This window comes from Plecotus auritus (genome assembly GCF_963455305.1).
Source record: "Plecotus auritus genome assembly, chromosome: 3".
Classification (NCBI taxonomy): domain Eukaryota; kingdom Metazoa; phylum Chordata; class Mammalia; order Chiroptera; family Vespertilionidae; genus Plecotus; species Plecotus auritus.
The window spans coordinates 37,018,383-37,041,397 of record NC_137772.1 but is presented as its reverse complement, the minus strand read 5'-3'; positions in this window follow the sequence as shown (position 1 = coordinate 37,041,397).

Here is a 23,015-nt window from a genome sequence, read left to right as displayed (position 1 = left end):
ACCCCATGTAAGCTTTAACAAATGTTTATAGTCTTGGGTTCAAATCTATCCTGATTTTCTTACTTAAACCCATAGCTCAAAATTCAGATGGAATATGTATGGTAAGATTGAAACATGAGAAGAAAAATTGTATTCATCCTTAAAATACAAACCAAGGACTTTTGCTGTTGCTTTCATGCTCATTAATTCAAATAGCTGTCTGCAAACTATGGCCTGAGGGCCAAATTCAGCCCAGCATCTGTTTATATAAATAAAGTTTTATTGGAACACATCCAAACTCATTCCTTCACATTTTGTCCAAGGCTGCTTTTGTGCTACACAGAGTTGAATAGTTTACTTCAGAGACTGTAAGGCCCATAAAGCCTAAACTATTTGCTATCTAGCCCTTTACAGAAAAGTTTGCTGACCACTGATTTAGGACTATGGGAAAATTTGATACTCAATATGAAACCAAACCTAGACTAGGAAAGACCTCCATGGTTCACTCCCCATCCCTGGCAGAATTAAGCCTAAACCCCTAACTTGCTCCCCTGGCCTGGCCTCATCTGACCTCTGACTGCCCCCCAGCTTTATCCCACACTATACTCCTCTGTCCCCTCAGCACTCCATCCCCATCAGCTGTCATTATAGTCTTGAAACAAGCCAGGCTCTTCCCTTCCTCAGGGCCTTGACACATGCTGCCTGGACAATACTTTGTCTCACTGCTTACCTGGCTCACTGAACAACCTTAGGGCTAAGGGCAAGCATCACTTCCTCTGGGACCTTCCCTGATCTATACACACCCTCCCTCCTCACACACCCTAACCACTCAGTCTCTCTTAAAGAACACTGTTTGTTTGTTTTTTCCTGCTTCATAAAACTTGTCACCACTTGCAATTAAGAAACAAACACAAAACACTAGGTTATACTAATATAAGAAATAAACCCCCCTAAACAGGTGTTTAAGACCTTCATTTCTTGCTCATACTAATGCCCATCAATAGTGTCTGAGGCTTTCTGTTCCATGTGGACATGGGCCTCACTCCAGAGCTCAGATAGCAGGGGTTCATGAAGCAGCCATTATCAGAAACCCTGCAGGTAATCTTGGCACTAAAAACAGGAAACACACAGCATCTCAAAAAACACACAGTGGTTCTTTAAGCTTGTTCTGGGAAATGACATACATCACTCCCATTCACATGTTCTTATTCACATTAAGTTCTACGGTGTGGCGGTGCTTGAATTCAACATCATAATCAAGAAACGTCCTTCTCTGTGAGGAGAACTGGATATTGAATAACTGATATTTATAACACAACTTCCCAGAGGATGTTATGCCTGGATTAAATCTTTAAAAGGTACAGTGATGAGTTAGGCAAAGAGGCATGAGGATGCTTCTATTCTAGTAGGTTATGTGTTAGAGTTTGCCTGGAGAGAGTAGAAAGAGAAGAAGCAAGAGACAAGCCTGGAGAGGATGGGTCCTCGTGTGCCCGATGCAGTTCCAAGGAGCTTCACCTTGACTCTGAAGGCTATGGGAAGCAAAGAAGATGACTCTTTTTTTAAGCAATGCATTAGTGATCTAAACACACCAGCCCTGATGGCTATTTATTCTTTGTTAGGCTTCTATAAAATTACTTATTTAGGTTTGGATTTCTATTGCATGCACTTAAAACATTCCAACTAGTACAAATTAGCTCTTAGTTTTATACTACCCTGTATTCTCCACACTTACTCTGATTAAAGTGTAAGCTATTTCACAGTAGGAGTCATGCCTTATCCTTCTCCACAATGCTTGCAGTACGGAGCATCTACACTCTACTTACTCATTGAAAAGTTCCCAAAGTCAGTATAGACCATTTACTGACACTTTCAGCAGTGGGCTCTAAGTGACACTCGTTAGTACTTCCAGTAACTAGAGGAGAAATGCTTAGCTTTTAGGCCAACAGGGAAGGTTGTGTACAGCTCTGAATTAAGGATATACAAAATCCACCACCACCACCACTCCCAATATTTCTCTCAAGCGCTCTACTGCAAGAATTGTGATCCTTGATTAGTCTTTCCAACATTTAAAGCAGTGATTTCTTACATTACTAAAACATGATTTTCTCCTAAATAAAAATGTACATAGCAATTCAGTGTAAAAGACAGCCAATGAGAGTGCAACTGGTATGGATAAGGCCGAGGTCAGCTCATAGTCCTCCCTTTCTCTGTACAAAGGGCCTGGCTTACCCCCTTCTGCAGGCTGAAGGCACATCCTAGGAAGCCCCAGGCTCCTGTAAAACTTGGTTTCATAATCTCTGATCTATTTGTAAGTTTTTACATACTTTTTTTCTAAAATGCAAAACTATACATAGGGTAATTAAGTTTCATAAGTACTAAGTCATTAGTTCTAAAATGGTCTAGCGAATGTTTTATAACATGTAAAAAACTTTTAAAAAAATTGACAATTATGTTCAACATTTAAGAGAGTAACACCCTTCTTTGCTTTTCTTTTCACACTAGAAGGATCCACATGAGCTTTGGAAAACAGTCACATATGATCCCAGAATTGTAAGACAAACTACTCATATAACATATATTTGTTTCTCTCTCACTTATTTTCTTTTAAATCCTTTTTTAAAAACCCCAGCATAAAATAAAATACATTTAATAAAATCTGGAAATATGGGGAAAATTTTTATCTATAATATTATCAAGAATTTATTACTGCCAAAATGTCTATATACCTTTCCAATCTTAATTTATGCCTATATCTTTTTCAGTTGCAATCATATTAAATATACTATATTTTTCATATGTTAAAAATACTTTTCCTATATAATGTTACATGTTCAATTATATATATATAATTGAAATATGTCTTCTCATATATATGATTGGATGGATGGCTGTCTAGTTGTCCAGTCAGTTGTATTTGCTACATACATACATACAAGATATTTTTAAATAATTATTTCTTTAGAAAATTGCATAAACTTAAAAAAATAAATAGCAGGAAAGAGGAAGACAAAAAAAGAACAACAGAAAACAGAAAAGACTTTGAAAATAATCACAATTCTATTATTCTATCAGCAGTATAGAGAGCAAACTGTTAATTGTTTAATTAAATTAAATGTAGATAGTCACATGTGCCTAGTAGCTTTCTTATTGAAGAGTATCATTCTAGATATTGGCATATTTGGGTACAAGGTCACTGTCATGCTACCAGCATGAAGAAGAAAACAATCCACTTGGCAAAAGGAGCAATGGACAAAACCCAAGTCTTTGGTATATAGTGGAATCTCGAAATAAGTCAATCCTCATGCCTACCCTAACTCCACATTCCCTCTCAGGTATTTATAAAGTTCTGTATTTATTTAAGTTGAAATTTCAGTTGTGTGAACCTGAAAGCATCAGAACCAACATAGATTTCCCCTTAATTATATCAACTGTGCCCTCCTTACCAAGATGTATTGTCCAATCCTTATCAGCATTAAACATTAGCATTCCAAAAAAAAAAATCTTCCTGGAACAGTTGACTAACAGAAATAATGGAAGCTAAACTTGCATGCTTGCTGTGTGTGAAATATCCATGAATTACTTTTCCTTATTATCTCACTAAATCCTCAGAGCAATCTAAGAGCTAGCATTACTATTACCCCTAGCTTGCAAATGAGGAAATGACAATACAGTACCCAGAGGAGTATGAATTCAAACATAGTCAGACTCAGAGTCCAGTGTTTGTCACATTCCCACCAACGTTATTCAATAAAACATGATTTCAGGTCTTTGCTCATTGGCCACCTTCTCCAGGAGGCCTTCTCTTTGTGTCTGACTTAGAACTACTGCTTCTGCAGTCCACAGTGGTCCTTCCCTAGTGCCTCAGCTTTCTTTTTCTCTTTTGCATTTCATATCTAGCATCAAGCAACATGATTTACTTTGTATAATTTTTAAAATATATTTTTATTGACTTCAGAGATGAAGGGTGAAAGAGAAAGAGAGAGAGAGAAACATCAATGATGAGAGAGAATCATTGATCAGCTATCTCCTGCATACCGCCCACTGGGAATCGAGCCCACAACCTGGGCATGTGCCCTGACCAGGAATTGAACCACGACCTCCTGGTTCAGAGGTCAACACTCAACCACTGACCATCCTGGCCAGGCTACTTTGTATAATTTTTATCATCCCCTACAAGAATATGGGCTTTATGAAGGCAGAAATTTTTTGTCAATTTTTTTTTACTGCTATAGTCCCATACCTGCAAATAGAAGATGTTCAGATTACAAGTATTTAAGGAGTAGATGAATGAATAAATGAATATTCTACTTTGTTTTTTATTGATTAACTAGAGGCCCAATGCATGAAATTCATGCAAGGGGCTTTGCCCTCGCAGCTGCTTTGGCTTGCCTCGGCCCTTGCAGCCCCAGCTTTATCCGGAAGGTCATCCGGAAGGATGGCCAGAAGGTCGTTTGGCTATCCAGTCTAATTAGTATATTACACTCTTATTATCATAGATAGTGATATTAATCTTTTAATAATAATTTATCAATTACATTTTCTTCTTTTGGGATATGGCTATTTCTGCCCTCAGCTATGAGTTGCACCTAGCCCAGTTGTTTGTGAATTAAACCTAGATGTAGAAAATGATCTCTTGTCCACATTGTTTTTCAGAAAACTCCTCCAGCGCCCAGTGGTACTGTTTCTCGTGCTTATTTTTCTGGATTTCAATCTCCTGGCCTGTAATCCAGCAATTGAGTCTTGGGTGTTCTGACTTTGTCCAGAGAGATGTAGAATCACATTTGCCAGGCTGAGGGGACTCAGTTGTGGGGCTTACACATGATCTGTACTCCAGGCAGCTGGCGTTTACCTGTGAAAGCCCTCCAACTGGGCCCACCTGCATAGCCCTGGGAGGGTCAGGGCATTAGACAATTGTTTGTTTTGAGCCCGTTGATTGACATTTGTATTTTATCTAATACTAAAAAAATATATATCTTTGTGTTTGCTCTTTCTATAATAAAAGAGTAACCTTTCATTATCTTTGTTGGTAAAACTTATCTTACTTCTAATATCATACAATTTACTACATTGATCCATTTCTTAGACTTTTTAATAAACCCTTCTTCTCTAAGAAATTATTAAATGTTTACAATTTATCCCTAGTTTTACTAGTAATTTCTTATTTTTTTTTAATTTAAACTGAAAGAAACAAAACAGTTTACCTGTTTCTCCCATTACCCAACCTTATAATCTTGTCAAAATAGGCACAATTTTTATTCAGTTTGTCCTTGACTAAAGTTTTAATTTTCTCAGTAAGAAGCGTAATCTCAGATTTCTCATATATTTTTTAAAAACCATGAGATTATTCAATATTAATGGAAACTTACTGTATCTGTTTTCAGCAACTTGCTAAATATTTTTATGTCTAAGGGATTTCTATTTCAGTTTATTTTTTAATGTATGAATTAAATAATCATCTTTAATATCTTTTTTTTATTTCTGTGAATACATTCCCAGCATAATTTTAGGTGTTGGGAAAAAAGCAATAAAGAGACCAACACAGAAGTGGGCCTTATAGAGTTTTTTTTTTTCTTTCCAGCACTGAGCATTTATTGTGTGCCTATTCTCTGTGAAAACTTCTACAAAACACTGCAGAAAGGTGACTGAAATGTGGACCTTGCAGGTCTAGCAAAGGCTCTGTTACTTATGCACCTACGTGCCTTTGGGTGGTTTCTTATATATATTCTCAAATGTTCCATGTCTCAAACTTATATACCAAACTAAATTCCTACTTCCTCCCCAAAACAGATCCTCCCCTGAAGTTTCTCCTCTTGGTAAATAGCATCGCAATTCTTCCAGGAACTCAGGCCAAAACACTTGAAGTCATTCTTGACACCTCACTCTCTCTTATACAAATCATTCTCTCTACTAAAAACAATCAAACAAAAAAGCCAGGCCATCAGCTCTGTTCTCACAGTAGGTCCAGAATTCAATACTTCTTAAGACCTCTACTACACCATTATTTTTCACCTGGACAATTGCTCTAGTTTCCTTATTGTCTTTCTGCTTCTACCTTCTCTTCTGTGGTTTAATGTCCACAAGGCTATCAGGTTTTGTTTTTAATAGACTTCATTTTTTAGAGCCCCTTTATTTTCATAATAAAACTCATAGAAAACACAAAGGTTTCCTATATACACTCTGCCCCCCACACACGTAGAGTCTCCCCTATCAACATCATCCACCAAAGAGGTTCATCTGTTACAACCAATGAACCTACATTAGCCAACATCAGCACCCAAAGTCCACACTTTACATGAGGGTTCACCCTTGGTGTTGTACATTCTATGGGTTTGGACAACTTTATAAGGACATGTATCCACCCCAGGAGTGTCATATAGAACCAGTTATCTTTTTAAGTTGGATTGATCTCTCTTCTGCTCAAAACTGTTCAATGGCTCGCACTTAAATTGGAATTCCAAATTTTTCTGTGAAGTCAAGGTTGTAGCGAGTGGGACTCCTGGTCTGGTCCCCTTTCAAATCTCATATGCCTTTGCTAGTACCTCTTGCTTCCTGTGTTCCTATCATATTAACACCTTGCTGTCTTCAAACACACTGCTGCTTCCAGACATTTGTTCTTGCCTTTCCCTTTGCCACACTGCTCTTCATTCCTAGCTCAGCGTGTACCCTCATATAACTCCATCTTTCACTCAAGCACCACCTTAGCAGAAGAGCAGGTATTTGCGGCCAACCTAGTTCTGGTAGAACCTTTTCCAATCTCTGAGCCCTTATTTTGCTTATTTTTCTTCTTTTTACTTATCTTTTCCAATTATTTTATATTTTGTTTATGTGTTTTTGTCTTATGTCCAGAAATAACATAAGTTTCATGAGATTAAGGAGTTTGCTCTATTTTTTTCACCATCACACATGAATAAATAAATTCATCTGAAGCTCAGGGTTTTTCATCTGCCATGGATATAATAGAAACCACAATATAGGATTTCTAGGATGTTTGGACAATGTCACAAAGCACTTAGATTTATGCCTGGTACAAAATGCTTACTACATGTTAGTTGTTATTGTTTTTGTCATTTAAAAGATGATGTAAAGGGTTCATAATACTTACCTCCAGTTCTCTTCCTCCTTTTAAACTTCAGTTTCTTTGGACTCCTTTAAACCAGTGTCTGAACCTAGTGAACCTCTGCCATTGTGTGTGTGTGTGTGTGTGTGTGCGTGTATATACTAATAGCTTAATCAGGTCCTAAATATTTAGCATCTGGTATTTTAAAATAAATTAATATAGTGTTTTAAAGAACAGTATTATTTCAGAAAAATTGAATGCTTTTAAACTAGTCTTATGATAACACAGCAACAACGATCATAACAACACCCATTTTATATTGAGAAACTACTAAGTGCCAGAGACTTTTTATGTGTATTTTTTAAATACTTACAATAATCTTGCAAAGCACGATCAGGACACTGGATGTCTTAGAGCAGTTAAGGACCTTGCCTCCTTAGACCACATACCCAGTAAGGGGTAGGTTTGAGATATAACTTATAAGCAAAAATAAGAGAACATCTTATCACCAACTTTCTAATGCTGCTTTATCCCAGAAAAGTCTCCCTATGAATGTAACTGCCTAAAACATCAACAATATCCACTTCAAATCACACACACACACACACACACACACACACATACACACACACACACATACACACACACACATGCACTTGGGCTCAAAAAACAAAACCGAAGTGGCCAACTGCAATTAATCAGCCAGGTATTTTTATAAACTGCCAGTGAAATTCTAACCATGAGATGTTAAATTATTGTATATATTCTATTACAGGAAATATCAGTTTACCTGGACTACATGATCTGTACCTTTTCACACACAATATATCAGGTATATACCGTTTACCTTAACCATGTTTTCATGGAAGTTGTTAAATAGTGCAATTTTTCTCCTAGTCCCTTTAGGAAGAGTCTTAGCCCTCCAGATCAGCCTTCTGCAAAGAGACTGCAGTGTGACCTGCTTGGGGCCCTCCAGATTTCCTTGCTCATGGACAGGCCTGCCCTTTGGAGCTAGTCCACCATTTCTAGATCTCACTTCCATCTCCCTCCATGTTCCCTCAAAGCCGTATCTTCAGCAGCCATGCTTCATGTCATAGTGCAAAAAGCACAGACTAAGGGTTTGTATGGGATACATATGAAAGTTATTTGGCTTTTTCAGCTGATTGGTTGCCTAGTGGTCTTCTTTCTTACTTTGGATCAGGTTAGCTGAGTCAGGGAAACAAGGCAGTCGAGAGGTTGTGTGAACAGACAGCATTTGGGGATTGGCTGGTATCCTCTGCCAACTTACAGTTCTGAGAAGAGCTGTAAATTTCTGTAAGGCTAGGTTAGCGTTCCTATAGGTGTGCTGATGGTCTGCATTGTGTGCTTGACATACATGACTCCATTTTAGTTCAGTTCTACAATAGACATGGGAAAGAAATGAACTTTGACAAAGCAAGCACCACATATGGAGCATTTGTAAATATCATATCACATAAATCTAACCAACAGAAGTTTTTGTCTTTTTTACAGAGGAAGAAATTGAATTCTAGAAATGTGGGGCAAATTGCCCAAGTGACAAGATGGGGATAGTAGAAGTACCCAAAATTGTGTTTTGTTTTGTTTTAAATATATTTTATTGATATTTTACAGAAAGGAAGGGAGAAGGATAGAGAGTTAGAAACATCGATGAGAGAGAAACATCAATCAGCTGCCTCCAGCACACCTCCCACTGGGGATGTGCCCGCAACCAAGGTACATGCCCTTGACCGGAATCGAACCCGGGACCCTTCAGTCTGCAGGCCGACACTCTATCCAGTGAGCCAAACCGGTTTGGGCTGTTTTTTTTTTTTCTTAAACAATGAAATTTAAGAGATTAATTTTTTTTTTCTTAGCATGAGCACTGGATATATACAGTGTGCATATAATAAAACAAAGTCAAACAATACAGAAAACTATAAAGTACAATGCTATTCCAACAACATATTTCCCAACCTACTTTGCAGGATTTATCATGGTTGTGATTCAATGCATAACTTTCTAAATTGTTCAATGTCTAGACAACAGGGGCAACATTGTGACTGGGTCAGGATTTGCCTACACACTTGTTTTCCTTGGCTAACATTGTATTTCAAAAGCATTGAAATGAAAAGAAAACCTTAAACACACATAAATGTATACATTAGTCCTGAGTCGCGTCCACCCTCTCTTGAAAATTCTAAATATCTGACAAAATGAAGTACTGATTCCTGCATGGCAGCAATCAACAGAAGCTGAGAGGATGCTGTGTTCGTTTCACACAGCTCTTTCCTCTCTCATGTGCCCAGGGTTAGCTGTCGTAGTCACACCTGGCCTGATGTTACTTTTTTGGCCTCTGGGAACATTTTTTTAGTTTGTAAACTATCCTCTTTTTTTGCATTAAATTGATTTTTCCATTGAATGTTGTATTGGGCCTACCTTTTCATATCTTTTATAGGTTTGTTAAATATCCACTGTCCAGTCATTTCTTGGATACACCATCATTTATTTAACCTTTCTGCTACTGATGAAGTTAGCTAGCTCCCAGTCTTTGCTATTGAAATGCTCTAATGACCATCCTTTTACATATATCTTTGTCACTTGTGTTTGTTTCAGTAGCATTAGTTCCTAGAGGTAGAATTGCAGGATATAAAGGTATTCACACTTTAACATTTGATGAATTAGACAGTTGCCCTCTAAAGCTTGTACTAAATATATTCATAAAAAGGTGCATCAAAGCACATACTCCCCAGTGCCCTCAAGTGGGAAAAGTCACCTACTAGTAGACAGTCCAATATGCGTCCATTTCAGAGAATGTGTGCATTTTAGAACAATGGAAGAATTAGAGTATTATACATTTTATTTTTAAACTGGTTTTAAAACACTGACATCCTCATTGAAAATATCAAGATATCACTGTGGACTATAGTACAATCACCCTTAATTCTAAAGTAAGACAGTAAGAAAGAAGCCACAGGAAACTGCTTCACTATGCTCAGATCCACCTGTGAGAAGTGAAGCATTGTTGTAGGAAATTATAGTAAGTGTGGCTTTTTAATTGTTCCTAGATTTTGACCTATTGTATGAATAATTTAAAAAAAAATTTCTCCCAAGAAGGAAATAAAATAAATACCACTTAGGAAATAAAGAGATATAGATGTAATTATAAGAAGAATGTGTTACGTCTGCCAAATTACTGGTGGCAATCTAAAAAGGAAATTAGAGCCCTTTTAAACCCATCAAAAATGTTCACTTTACAAAGAATAAATCCTGCTTAAACCTAACCTCAGGTGAGACTTGTGAAAGATTGACTTGACATCCATCTCCTAAGAGAGGAATAATGAGAAAGTCTCAGCACAAGTGTTTATGAGTATGTTCTTACAATAGCCTGTGATCATCAATCTATGTGTTTTTCTATAAGAACAAAGATAACTCCTGTCCTTTCATGAATTTTCTCCTTCATTGTAAAAAATATATATAATCTTCCTCAAGGAAAATATAGAGTTTGACCCTTACTTTCATTAAGGTTTAAATATATTTCACTTTATTTTCAGAAAATTGCTTGTCTAAGTGATCCACTCTACTGAAAACAAAATTCAATCTTTATCATATAAAGACACTTCCATGAGAAAGATTTTAAGATAGAGGCACAGAAATTTTCTATTTTGAAATAGAATCAACTTATCCATATCTTCCGAATCATTACTTTTTTTACCTTAATATGCCCCATTTTTACTTACTGCATGGTCTCATTTCTCTCTAAGTAGTTAATGATAGCAAGTGGTTTTTATATGCTTTAGTAGAGATTCAATGGAAAAAAATCCATATATAACTCATTTCTAGCCTTGATCTGCCCAGAGAGCATTCCACAGCCTTCCTTTATCTCCATCTTCTTTGTAAAATGAACCAGGTAAAAAGAAATATGGGCCCTAACTGGTCTGGCTCAGTGGATAGAGCGTCGGTCTGCAGACTGCAGGGTCCTGTGTCTGATTCCAGTCAAGGGCATGCTCCTTGGTTGCGGGATCCATCCCCAGTGGGAGTTGTGCAGGAGGCAGCTGATTGATGTTTCTCTCTCATCAATGTTTCTAACTCTTTATCCCTCTCCCTTCCTCTCTGTAAAAATCAATTAAATATATTAAAAAAAAGAAATATGGGAATAAATATATCAATTTAGAAATGAGAATAAGTGTTATACTTATTAAGGTAGCCTATAGATCACATTTTGCTTAAGAGACTCTAAATTTAAAATTATACCATTAGAGTACTAATCCATTCAATGAATACTAGTACTTATTGAAGATCTACTATGGGCTAATACCTAGATAAGGCATTGTAAAGAATATTAGGAAGTATCACATAATTTCTTCTTGAAATCTGAGTAAGATATTACATGTAGATAATTATGGGGAATATCCCCAAAACTTTTGATCATAACTGAGCAAAAGTAAAATACCATTGTCAAGTGTAAAGCTTTCCACTTAGTTTAAAAATAATATGTTTCATGTGTTTAAGTTACAAAGAACTGAGAACTACAAATTTAAAATGGGGAGACAATGTAGCAGCTGATAAAATTCTAATTCAAACCTCCCTTTAAAGTACCTGTCATCATCCCAAACTGAGGCTCAAAATTTAAAGTGTGTGAAAGTTCTTACAATTAGTCAGAGGTGTTAACTGGTATCAAATAAGAGAAAATGTCATCTTGCCCAGAACATAGTAGATGTTCAACCCATTGCTGGGAAATGAATGAATAAATGAGTTGTTTTCAAACATGTTTGTAATAATATCTGAGGACAAAGTGAGCTTATTTCCTATTTTCATCTTTCTAGGGAGAATATAAACACGATGGAGTAAAAGAAAAGAAAGCAGTTTTCTGAGAAAGTTGGCTGTCTAACTGTAGATCAGGGGTCAGCAAAGTACAAAATCTGGACCATATGTAAACTGTGGTCTGATTTTGTAAATAATGTTTTATTGATATACAATCACACCACGCATTTACCTTTCCCTGTGGCTTCCTTTTAAGCCTAACTTATTTGTTATCTGGTCCTTTACATTTCTGTTCTGTCTGCAATGTTCTAGAAGGGTCCATGACAACCTTGTCATGATAATACTGATGAGTTTTCAAAATAAAGTAACTCAGCATGAAATGAGGAAAAGGAGAGACATGCATCTTCCTTGTCTCAGCTTCTTCATTCTATTGCAGCATTTCCCAAACTTATTTTTCCTCTGTATTGAGAGATTTTATATATATATTAGTGGCCCAGTGCACAAAATTCATGCACTTGGGTTGTGGGGGGGGGGGTGGTCCCCCAACCTGGCCTGTGCCCTGTCACAGTGTGGGAATGCTGTGATCCATCGCCCCAAGAGGTAGGCCCAGCCCACCCATCTGGGGCTCCTCAATGGATTGCCCCAAAGAGGTAGGCCTGAGCCAGGGGAGGCCTGTGGACCCCCAGTGCAGGCACGTGGAGGCCCGCCATGGCCCCGCCCCTGGGCAGGGCTGCAGTGGAGGCCTGCAGACCTCTGTGTGCCTGCAGACCCCTGGCAGGGCCTGTGGTGGAGGGGCCTCTCCACGCACCTGCAGACCCCTGGGCCGGCGCAGAGGGGCAGGGACGCAAGCCTCATGTCTCTGGGCTGGCACAGGGGGTGGGGATGTGAGCCTCATGTCCTGGGACCCGTTATGGGGGGTGGGGATGCGAGCCTTGTATCTCTGGGCCGTCACAGGGGACAAGGATGCAGCCTGGTAATCGGTCATTATGTGAAGGTGTCCCGACCAATTTGCATATTATCTTATTTTATATATATATATATATATATATATATACACACACACACACACACACACACATACATATACATACATATATATAAAACTAGTGACCTGATGCACAAAATTCTTGCACATTAAAAGGGGATTAATTAGAGGAAATAATTTAATATTGCTATTTGCCCTTTCTCTATAATAGAAGTGTCAGAGATGAAAGAAAATTAGTAAAATGTATATGAAAACCTTCCTCCTGTCAGAGTCTGGGGTGCACCACGAGACCCAGAGTCAAATCTCCACCCACCCACATGCACCTCAAAATCACATGAGACCCAGACCCGGCTGGCCCCCACCGTCATTGGGCTAGATCCAGACCTGGCCAGTCCCACCCTTGTCAAGCTCCACTGGGCAGGGGATGTAGCCTCAGGTCCCCTGGCCCGGCACCATGACGGGGGCATGGCCTGAGTCCCCCAGCCCAGACCGGGGCGGGGGGCATGCCTTGAGGTCCCCTATCAAGCCCCGCCAGGTGGGGGACATGGCCTGAGATCCTCTGTCAAGCCCCACTGGTTGGGAGGCATGGCCTGAGATCCCCCGTCAAGCCTTGTCAGGTGGGAGGGTGCAGCCTCAGGTCCCCTGGCCCAGCACTGGCAGGGGGGCACAGCCTCAGGTCCCCTGTCAAGCCCCACTGGGCAGAGGACGCGGCCTGAGTTACCCCGACCCAGCACTGGGGGTGCACCTTGAGGTCCCCTGTCAAGCCCCGTTGGGTGGGGAGCACGGCCTGAGGTCTCTTGTCAAGCCCCACTGGGTGGGGGGTGCAGTCTGAGGTCCTCCAGCCTGGTGCCGGGGTGGGAAGCATGGCTTAAAGTCCCCTGTCAAGCCCTGCTGGGTGGGGGACTTGGCCTGAGGTCCCCTGTCAAGCCCCACAGGGGTGGGGGAGGGCATAGCCTCAGGTCCCCGCTGATTGCTCGTTGAGGCTCTTTATGGGAACTTGGCCTCAGCTGTGGGTGCAGCCATCTTTGTAATGGAGTGATGGTCAATTAGCATATTCCCTCTTTATTAGATAGGATATGTGACCAAAGACATTTAAAAAGGACTACATATAATAACCTCCTATTGGAGATTCTTAATGATCTGTAAATGAGTTTTTATTCATATTCTGAGGCAACCCACAGGTAAAGAGCCAGTTTCACTTTTTCACACATTATTGTTAACTGTATTTAAAGATGGAACTCCTGCTTTGTTTAGAGCACTTTGCAAACACTCTGACCCCAGTGTAAACAGGATATTACTTAAAGAATATAGCTCAACTCCTCTATTTAAAGGAAATCGGACAACCATCCTAAGTAAGGTGGACAGGCCCAGTTAAGGATAGTAATGACAAGAAAATTACTGGCCAAACCTGAATGTCTAGAATATTCATGAAGCACATTATAAACTATAAATAAACCTGGGGATTAGAACTTGGGTTGTACTAAGGTGGCATTTCTCTAAGCAGTCCATGGGACCCCAGCATCAGAATCACCTGGGATACTTTCACAGCCCTGGCCAGTGTGGCTCAGTTAGTTGGAGTGTCATCCAGCACACAGAAAGGTAGTGGGTTTGATTCCTGGGTAGGGCACATACTTAGGTTGTGGTTGGGTCCCTGGTTGAGGCACATGTGAGAGGCAACCAATCAGTGTTTCTCTCTCACATTGATGTCTCTCTCTCTCTCCTCCCCCCTCTAAAATCAATAAAGGTGTCCTCAGTGACAATTTTAAAAAATGCAGCCTTCTAGGTCCCACTGAAGACATAATAAGTGAGAATATTATAGTGGTGATGTGGACCTCGATTTAAACAAGTCCCCACATCATTCTCATATGCCTTATTATTAAAGAACCAAGGCCTCTGTAACATCAATAGAAATTTCTCAGGGAGCATCCATGATATTCCTACTTTCCCCAGAGCTTTTGTAAGGTTGGATGTCATTGAATCACAAAGGATGTCTGCCTTGGGATAACATTAGTGAGGCTGTGCAAGCAGATTAACGCAACTCTAGGAAAAACACAAAATAAAGGCCTATACCCATCATAGCAAGCTCTGTACTAAATGGTAAGAAATCAAGACAACTTACCAAAAAAGCCTCACTTTATTTTTCCCTTTTCCATAAAGGTTCTCTTGAATCCATTAGTTTTCCAAGATTTCCTTGTTTGTCCTATGAAGTTGATTGCAAATTTAGTTTCTTTCTTATTATTTCATTAATGTTTATGTTATATTTAATATTACAATATTCAATTCTTTTAAATATACTAATTCTTATCTCATTGCATATACTCAAAAATGTGTTTTATTGTACCTTGCGGGACATAGTGGGAACAATTCAAGCTGTTTTAACAGATACGTGTGACATGTTTAATTTATTAATAGCGTATGGTAGGAAGATAATAACATATGCATGGACTTTGTAAGTAGCCTTGTTCATGCTTTTGTGGAGGCAACAGACATAAAAAAGAGTCCCGTCCTCGGCTGAGCTGTTTTGCTTTCTCTGTTTCGATTACATACACCGGTCTCAGTGACTTTATGGGTGATCTTCAGGGAAAACAGCAGTTCCAGGCTCATAGAATACAGGAAAATAGTGACTAAACAATGAAACAGAAAATAAGAGTATATGGCCTAACTAAATAGGCTCAGGCAGAAAATTTCCCTGCAGCCCTGCGCTTCAAGTTAATACCTGAGTAACAACAACAAACTGTTGTGAATAAAAAAGAATGTTTTTCTCAGTGAAGAACATGGGGAAATTGTGTGTCCCCACAGTCATAAAAGGAACCAGGCAGCAGGAGGCTTAATTAAGAGTAGTACTGAAAAGGGTTCCTGTAAGGTGCTGATACAGTGCACATATGTCCCAAGGGAAAGATATATGATCAGTGCTGAGGTGATGGGGTTTTGACCAGCTACATGGCAGAACTGTAAAGAATCGAGTGAATGTGTAGGTTCATAAAGGAAACAGAATGTCATAAAAACTTGGAGGCAAAAGCCAGTGGTGCTGGGGAAATCCTCAACAGAGAAGAGCAGAGAGCTCAAGAGCTAGACCAGAAGGAAAACAGAATATAAGAGTTATACATTAGTTTTTCAGGCAAAGAAATGAGTAAGGATCAGCATTCCTACGGTCAAATAAAAGACTAAGCCCAACGTTCCTCCGGGAGAGATTTTGGACTACTGGTCAGCTTAGCATCTGACCTTGGTGTGAAGAAAGTGTTTACCTGCAGCCAATCTTAGGCAGTTATAGCTGATGGTGGGCCTGTAACTTTTATAGTTGCTAGGGTGTTTTTAAGTAACCCATCACTAGTTGTTTCCACAGGGATGGTTTAATTCCAACTTAATGGCAGATCCAGCCTGGGAGTGAGGAATGGAAGGATAAGAAGCTCTTTTCATTATGAGACATCAGAATTGCTTATGCTGTGGCCAAAACTGATGCTTTGAACTGATATCTTGATCCAAAATCTGGTTTGAATATCAGCAGTCTACTGCGTCTTGTACATACCACTGGTTTTCATATATTTCTCGCACTTCCATTGGGTTGTGGCAACAGAAAGTGATCTGCCACAGAGCTATCTGACTGAAGCAATATGGAAAATAAAGGGCATTTGTGGTGGCTTGTTCGTATTCCTGGGATGAAGGAGGTCTGTGCTCTGTTTAAGTAAACACAAAGAAGGAAATGCAGAAGAAAAGGGATGTGAATAATGTGGCCTATCAGCTTTCAGAGAGAGAGGAGTGCTAGCATTAAACTATGTTTGTTTTTGATTTGTTGTTTGTTTGCTTCCAATAATGTACTTCCCCTGCCCTTTGCTGAGCTCTTTCAAGGTCAGCAGCGCCTGAGTGCTGTCCTGGCTCTGCCCTGGTCTCCATAGATGAGTGAGGTCTCCCAGCAATTCCCAGGGAAGCTTTGGTTGCTGATCACAAGTAATAGCACTGCTCCGCTCATGGTACATTTACTGAGAATTTGAGAGCAATCAAATGTATCATGAAGAGTAATGAGCTCTAATTTAGAGTGAATTGAACAGGCTAAATGCTATATTTGCCTGAAACACTATCCTTCAGAAACCTTGTTTTGTGGTTCGGCTTTATTGCTCTGAGACCCCCTCACCCTCCAGAGATTTATTTTAGGCCACAGCACTCTCTCTATATGACATAGCTAATAGTTCACTTCTCAAAGAAAAAACGTAATTAATTTTGAAGAATTTTATGCCACACTTTAAGGCAGTAATTTCCAAATTTTATTTGAAAAGGAGAAAACAAGTGAAATTTTCTATAAAACAACAACATGTATGTGAGTTTAAAGATGACAAATTTTTTCCATCTCCATTCTTGTAGCTCTAAACACCTTTGCAGAACCTTTGTAATGTGTCTGAACAGTCAGATTATGATTTCATCACTTTGTTCAGAGTATTTAGTGTGATTTGAAACCAGCATTGATACTGCCTTATGCAGAGTCTCCAGTTAGAGAGTAAAAATGAAGGTTTACTCAAAACTTTCTCTCGTACTTACCTTTCAGCTTTTAGAAAATAGCTTCATAAAAAAATAATTATTTTCATTTTTAAGTATTTGTTTGCAGCCTGCACACCCATGGCTGAAGCTAAACAATTGAAGGAAACTAGTTTAATCATTATCTTCAAAAATTATTTTATATTTATCTTTTGTTACAATTTTTATAATAAATTCCATCTCACTATTCTTTTCTTCTCAGAAAAAATCTGTTGAACTTTGAGAAAATCCATCTTGTGAGTGAGAATATTCTCTCTGCCAAATGGTGATAGTTGACATTTAAAGAAAAAAAAAATAAACAGAAAGTGAAATAGTGAGATAATTTCTTATGAAAAGTACTATCAGTTAGCAATCATACCAAAGTTTGTTCTTCAATAACTTTGAACTATAAGTAGTCAACCAGAAGAGGATGATGGGAAAAGACGTTTCCAGATTTCTATTTGAATTACTCTAGTTATAGAGATGTAAAATTATTTCATATTCTCCCAGATATTAGCCAAATAGCGGATGTCATTCGTTATGGATACTTGCTCATATATTGAATCAGAAATATACAATAATTGGATTGATCCAGCTGTCCATGTGAAGGAACTGAGATTCTAAAATAGCAACATTTCTGAAGAAACATGAAAAGTATACTAAATCAGGCAAAGCTGCTGTGATGGTGGTAGCATCCAGTGGTCTGTTGGCCAGCAGCCACATATGGATCAGGTAGTAGCAGTGCCAGCTCTGTGTCCTGAGCAGATGCTCCTGTCGGGATCTTGGTCATGTTCTCTGATTGATTACTCGGGCCCCTTGTTTGCTGTCAGCTTTTTGAGCTGATTCTCCAGCATTTTCATCAGAGAGGAAAGGAGAGAGAAATGGAAATATCAATAATGAGAGAGAATCATTGATCGGCTGTTTCCTGCCACCCTCTACTGGGAATCCAGCCCACAACCTGGGCAGCATTCTAGGTGCTGGGAAAGAAGAATCAATAAGAACCCCTGCCCTCAGAGAAGAAACCAAGATGGTGGCATAAGTAAATACCTAAACTGCTGCCTCGCACAACAATTTCAAAACTACAACTAAAAGACAAAATGGACACCATCCAGAACCACAGGAAAGCTGGCTGAGTGGAAATTCTACAACTAGAAGGAAAGAGAAAAGCACATTAAGACTCAGAGGAGCTGCAAAAGGCTGAGGTACGGAGACGCCCGCGCTCGCGGAGAGGACTGGCAGCAGAGTGCATGGCTGGCTTTCTCAAGCAGGAGGGAGATGGAAGCTCCCGACTGTGCTGAACTCCAGTTCTGGGAGAGACTCTGGGAAACCAGACTCATTTGGGGAGAAACTGGACTGTCTGGCAGCAGGCAAAACTCAAGGGTGGCTTTCTCTCAGAGTTGCCTGCAGCGATTACTGAGGGACACTGAAACCCAGGAGACTCATAGGGCAGGGCTGACAGCAAGCCAAAGCTGTCTGCTTCGCCCTGAGACTCCGCCCCATCCAAGCTGAGCCCAGAGGCTTTTGCAATTTTGCAAGTCTTGTCTCATAAGGTTGTCTCCAGCACAGAAGTTCTCCCAGCGTAGACACAGCTGATCCTCACAGCCAATTGGCCTGGAGGTCAATTCCTCCCAGTGATAACAACAAAAATTAAAACTTAACTATAACAAGGCTGTGCACACAGTCCACAAAGGGGTGCACCAAAAGTGGTCCACCTCAGGTAACTGGGGGAGGCTGAGCCACTGGGCCCTATAGGATACCTACCACACAAAGCTACTCTACCAACTCAGGGAAGCAACAAAAATGTGGAGACAAAGAAACAGATCACAAATGAAAGAAATAGAGGAAAGCAAATGACTGGATATAGAGTTCAAAACCACGGTTATAAGGTTTTTCAAGAATTTCCTAGAAAAGGCCGATAAATTTAGCGAGACCCTCAAGGATATGAAAAAGGACCAACTAGAAATTAAGCATATACTGACTGAAATATTATACAGAGACCTAATAGCAGACTGGAGGACCGCAAGAATCAAGTCAAAGATTTGAAATACAAAGAAGCAAAAAACACTCAACCGGAAAAGCAAAAAGGAAAAAGAATCCAAAAATTTGAATATAGTGTAAGGATCCTCTGGGACAACCTCAAGCGTACCAACATCTGAATTATGGGGGTGCCAGAAGAAGAGAGAGAGCAAGATACTAAAAACCTATTTGAATAAATAATGACAGAAAACTTCCCCCACCTGGTGAAAGAAATAGATTTCAAGTCCAGGAAGCACATAGAACCCCAAACAAAAGGAATCCAAAGAGGACCACACCAAGACACATCATAATTAAAATGCCAAGAGCAAAAGACAAAGAGAGAATATTAAAAGCAGCAAGACAAAAACAGTTAATTACCTACAAGGTAGCACCCATATGACTGTCAGCTGATTTCTCAACAGAAACTATGCAGGCCAGACGGGAGTGGCAAGAAATAGTCCAAGTGATGAATAGCAAGAACCTACAACCAAGATTACTCTACCCAGCAAAGCTATCTTTCAGAATTGAAGGTCAGATAAAAAGCTTCACAGATAAGAAAAAGCTAAAGGAGTTCATCACCACCAAACCAGTATTATATGAAATGCTGAAAGGTATTCTTTAAGAAGAGGAAGAAGAAAAAGGTAAAGATAAAAATTATGAACAACAAATACATATCTATCAAAAAGCGAATATAAAAATCAAGTGAATAAAAAATCTGATGAACCGAATAAACTGGTGAATATAATAGAATCAGGGGCATAGAAAGGGAGTGGACTGATAATTCTCAGGGGATAAGGGGTGTGGGGGGTGCGGGAAGAGACTGGACAAAAATCGTACACCTATGGATGAGGACAGTCGGGGGGAGGTAAGGGCAGAGGGTGGGGTGGGAACCTGGTGGAGGGGAGCTAAGAGGGGGGGGAGAGGAACAATTGTAATAATCTGAGCAATAAAGATTTATTAAATTAAGAAAAAGGGTGGGGGAGGGGGGAAGGTCAATGGGGAAAAAATAAAAGGAGATATATGTACTACTATATGTAATAGTTTAAACAATAAAAAATAATTAAAAAAAAGAAAAGTATACTAAATCAAAAAAGGGAAAAGAGTTAATTCCTGGGAAATAAATTTAAGTAAGGGATAGTTCTTTAAATGTTGTATGACTTAAAGGTGCACATATGTAATTTCAGATGGCATGCAGTTAAGCCTAATGCTGCAACTGAATATTGTTTTATAAGACACTTTATTGTCTAAGATTGTAATACTATTTCTTCAGAGCAGATGATTCCCTGGGCACAGTCAGATCCAAAATGATAATAAATATGTTCCTCTGTAGCTCCAATTTTTCAGAAATCTAGCCATTATTCATTTCCAGCCTTTGAAATGTGTCACAAAAATTCCTATGAGAGTTTCTTGTTCTATCAAGGCTCCTAACTTACATCTAGTTATTTCCAAGAAACCTAAATACAGACATCTGACATTTTTGTCACACAGAGCCAATGCTTTGTCAATCACGGATACTATTTGGAACAAAAGAAATGAATGTTGCTAACAAAAACAGAAAGAAAATAATGATAGGCATACAGGTAACCCAGAGAATCAACAGTAAGCCTGGACACACAGATTTGAGGACCCAGGTCTGGGTAGATGGTTAGTTATAATAAAAATTCAAGTCATGCACAGGGACCACTGAGGTAGTGTGCAGTCACTGAAAACTCTGGACCACTACCACTGCTATCTCTCGAGCATGGATGTTGCCAGCTCTGGTGCAATAAATTCTAAGAAGTCCCTGCTTGCCATTACATATGCAAAGACCCAAGTGCCAAAGAAATGAAGTGTTAAACACATGATATCATTTTTTCTATTCTACCAGCGGGGTCTCAAGGAATGAAATCTCTTAACTGCTGCTATTCACAGTCAGACAACATAGCACTGTTGACTAAACTTTTATTGTTTTGTTTAAAATAGATTCATGAGCCTGGCCAGCATTTCTCAGTGGCTGAGCATTGACCTACGAACCAGAAGATCACAGTTCAATTCTCAGTCAGGGGACATATCCAGGTTGCAGTCTCAATCCCCAATAGGGGGAGTGCAGGAGGCAGCCAATTGATGATTCTCCCTCATCACTGATGTTTCTATCTCTCTTTCCCTCTCCCTTCCTCTCTCTGAAAATCAATAAAAATATATTTAAAAAATAACAAAATAAATTCAGGAAACATAATTTATATTATTATTATCCAGGTTACACATATTCATTATAGAATAATTGGAAAAATATATGTGTGTGATGTGTGTGTGTAGTGTATCTTAAACATTTTTCTACATTATTCCTATATTAGAGGCCTGGTGCACAAAATTCATGCACTGAGGGGGGTCCCTCAGCCAGGCCTGCATCCTCTCACAGTCCAGGAGCTCTCAGGGGATGTCCGACTGACAGCTTAGGCCCATGAGCCAGGCTTCTGGTTGAGCAGCACTCCCCCTGTTGGAGCGCACTGACCACCAGGAGGCAGCTCCTGTGTTGAGCGCCTGCCCCCTGGTGGTCACTGCACATCATAGTGACTGGTCGTTCTGCTGTTTGGTCAATTTGCATATTAGCCTTTTATTATATAGGATATTTGCACTATTCCATTATATTGCTGTATTATAATCCATTCAATATTTTTATTGTTGCCATTCAGGGATTCCTCCTCAGGTTTTTCCTTTTCTAAATAAGCGTTCAATGAACATCTTTATATAAAATGTATAATTATGTTATTAAGATACATTTTTAGACTGGGTTTATCAAGATCAAAGTAGGATATCTAAATGCCTTTCATGTGAAAGAAAAACTTTCAAAGTATCTAACTCGGATAGAGATAGCATCCTGTAGTGAACAGCTGCTTACTAGTAATTGGATCCATTCAAGTAATGTTTTTACAAACTATAAACATGTTTACAGGACTAGGGTCTGAAGTGACTTCCCCTCTCTACATTGTTTGATAAAAATAAGGCTCACCAAAAATGTGAGCCACTGACAGCCAATCAGGAGATTTTCAAAATGGAGTCCTCTCATTAGCAAAACAGGTAGGACTGAAAAATTCCCTTCAGCTTTCTCTACCCACATCCATTAATGGCAAAATCCCACTTTTCTATTCTTCAAAAGACAACTAAAATACTGCCATTTACAAAAACTTCTTTACCTGTAAGTAATCCCTGGTTTGTTTTTGCTTCCTTAACACACTTTTTTTTCCCCTTAAACCACCCTATCCTCTTCCTCAAACTTTTACTTGGGAAGTGTGGTCATGCCATACTTGTGCTCTCCGGGCCCTCATCTCCCAGACCACACAGCTGACCCTGGAGGAAGTGGTGGCCTGTCTAAAGACAGATCCTGTTACCAATGACAGGAAATGGATAAACAACAGGTGTGCACTACTGTCCTGTCTTCTCTGCATCCACTAACATTGTCCAGGCTTCCTTCATCCCTTGCCAGGACACTTCAAATACCTCCTGCACTCATCCACTATCCTGCCAAGAATAGTTTCCCTCTTATTTCTTCAACACTCTCTATTCAGATGAGATAACTGATTTTATAAAACCAGGTAGGATTTTATCCTCTTTTAAAACATGTTAATTAATACTTGTGATACAATATTTGAATTCCTACCTATAATCTTCAGACTATTCCAATGTCCCATTGCCATTCCATTTCTAATCACAGTCCAAACTAGACTGCTCAGT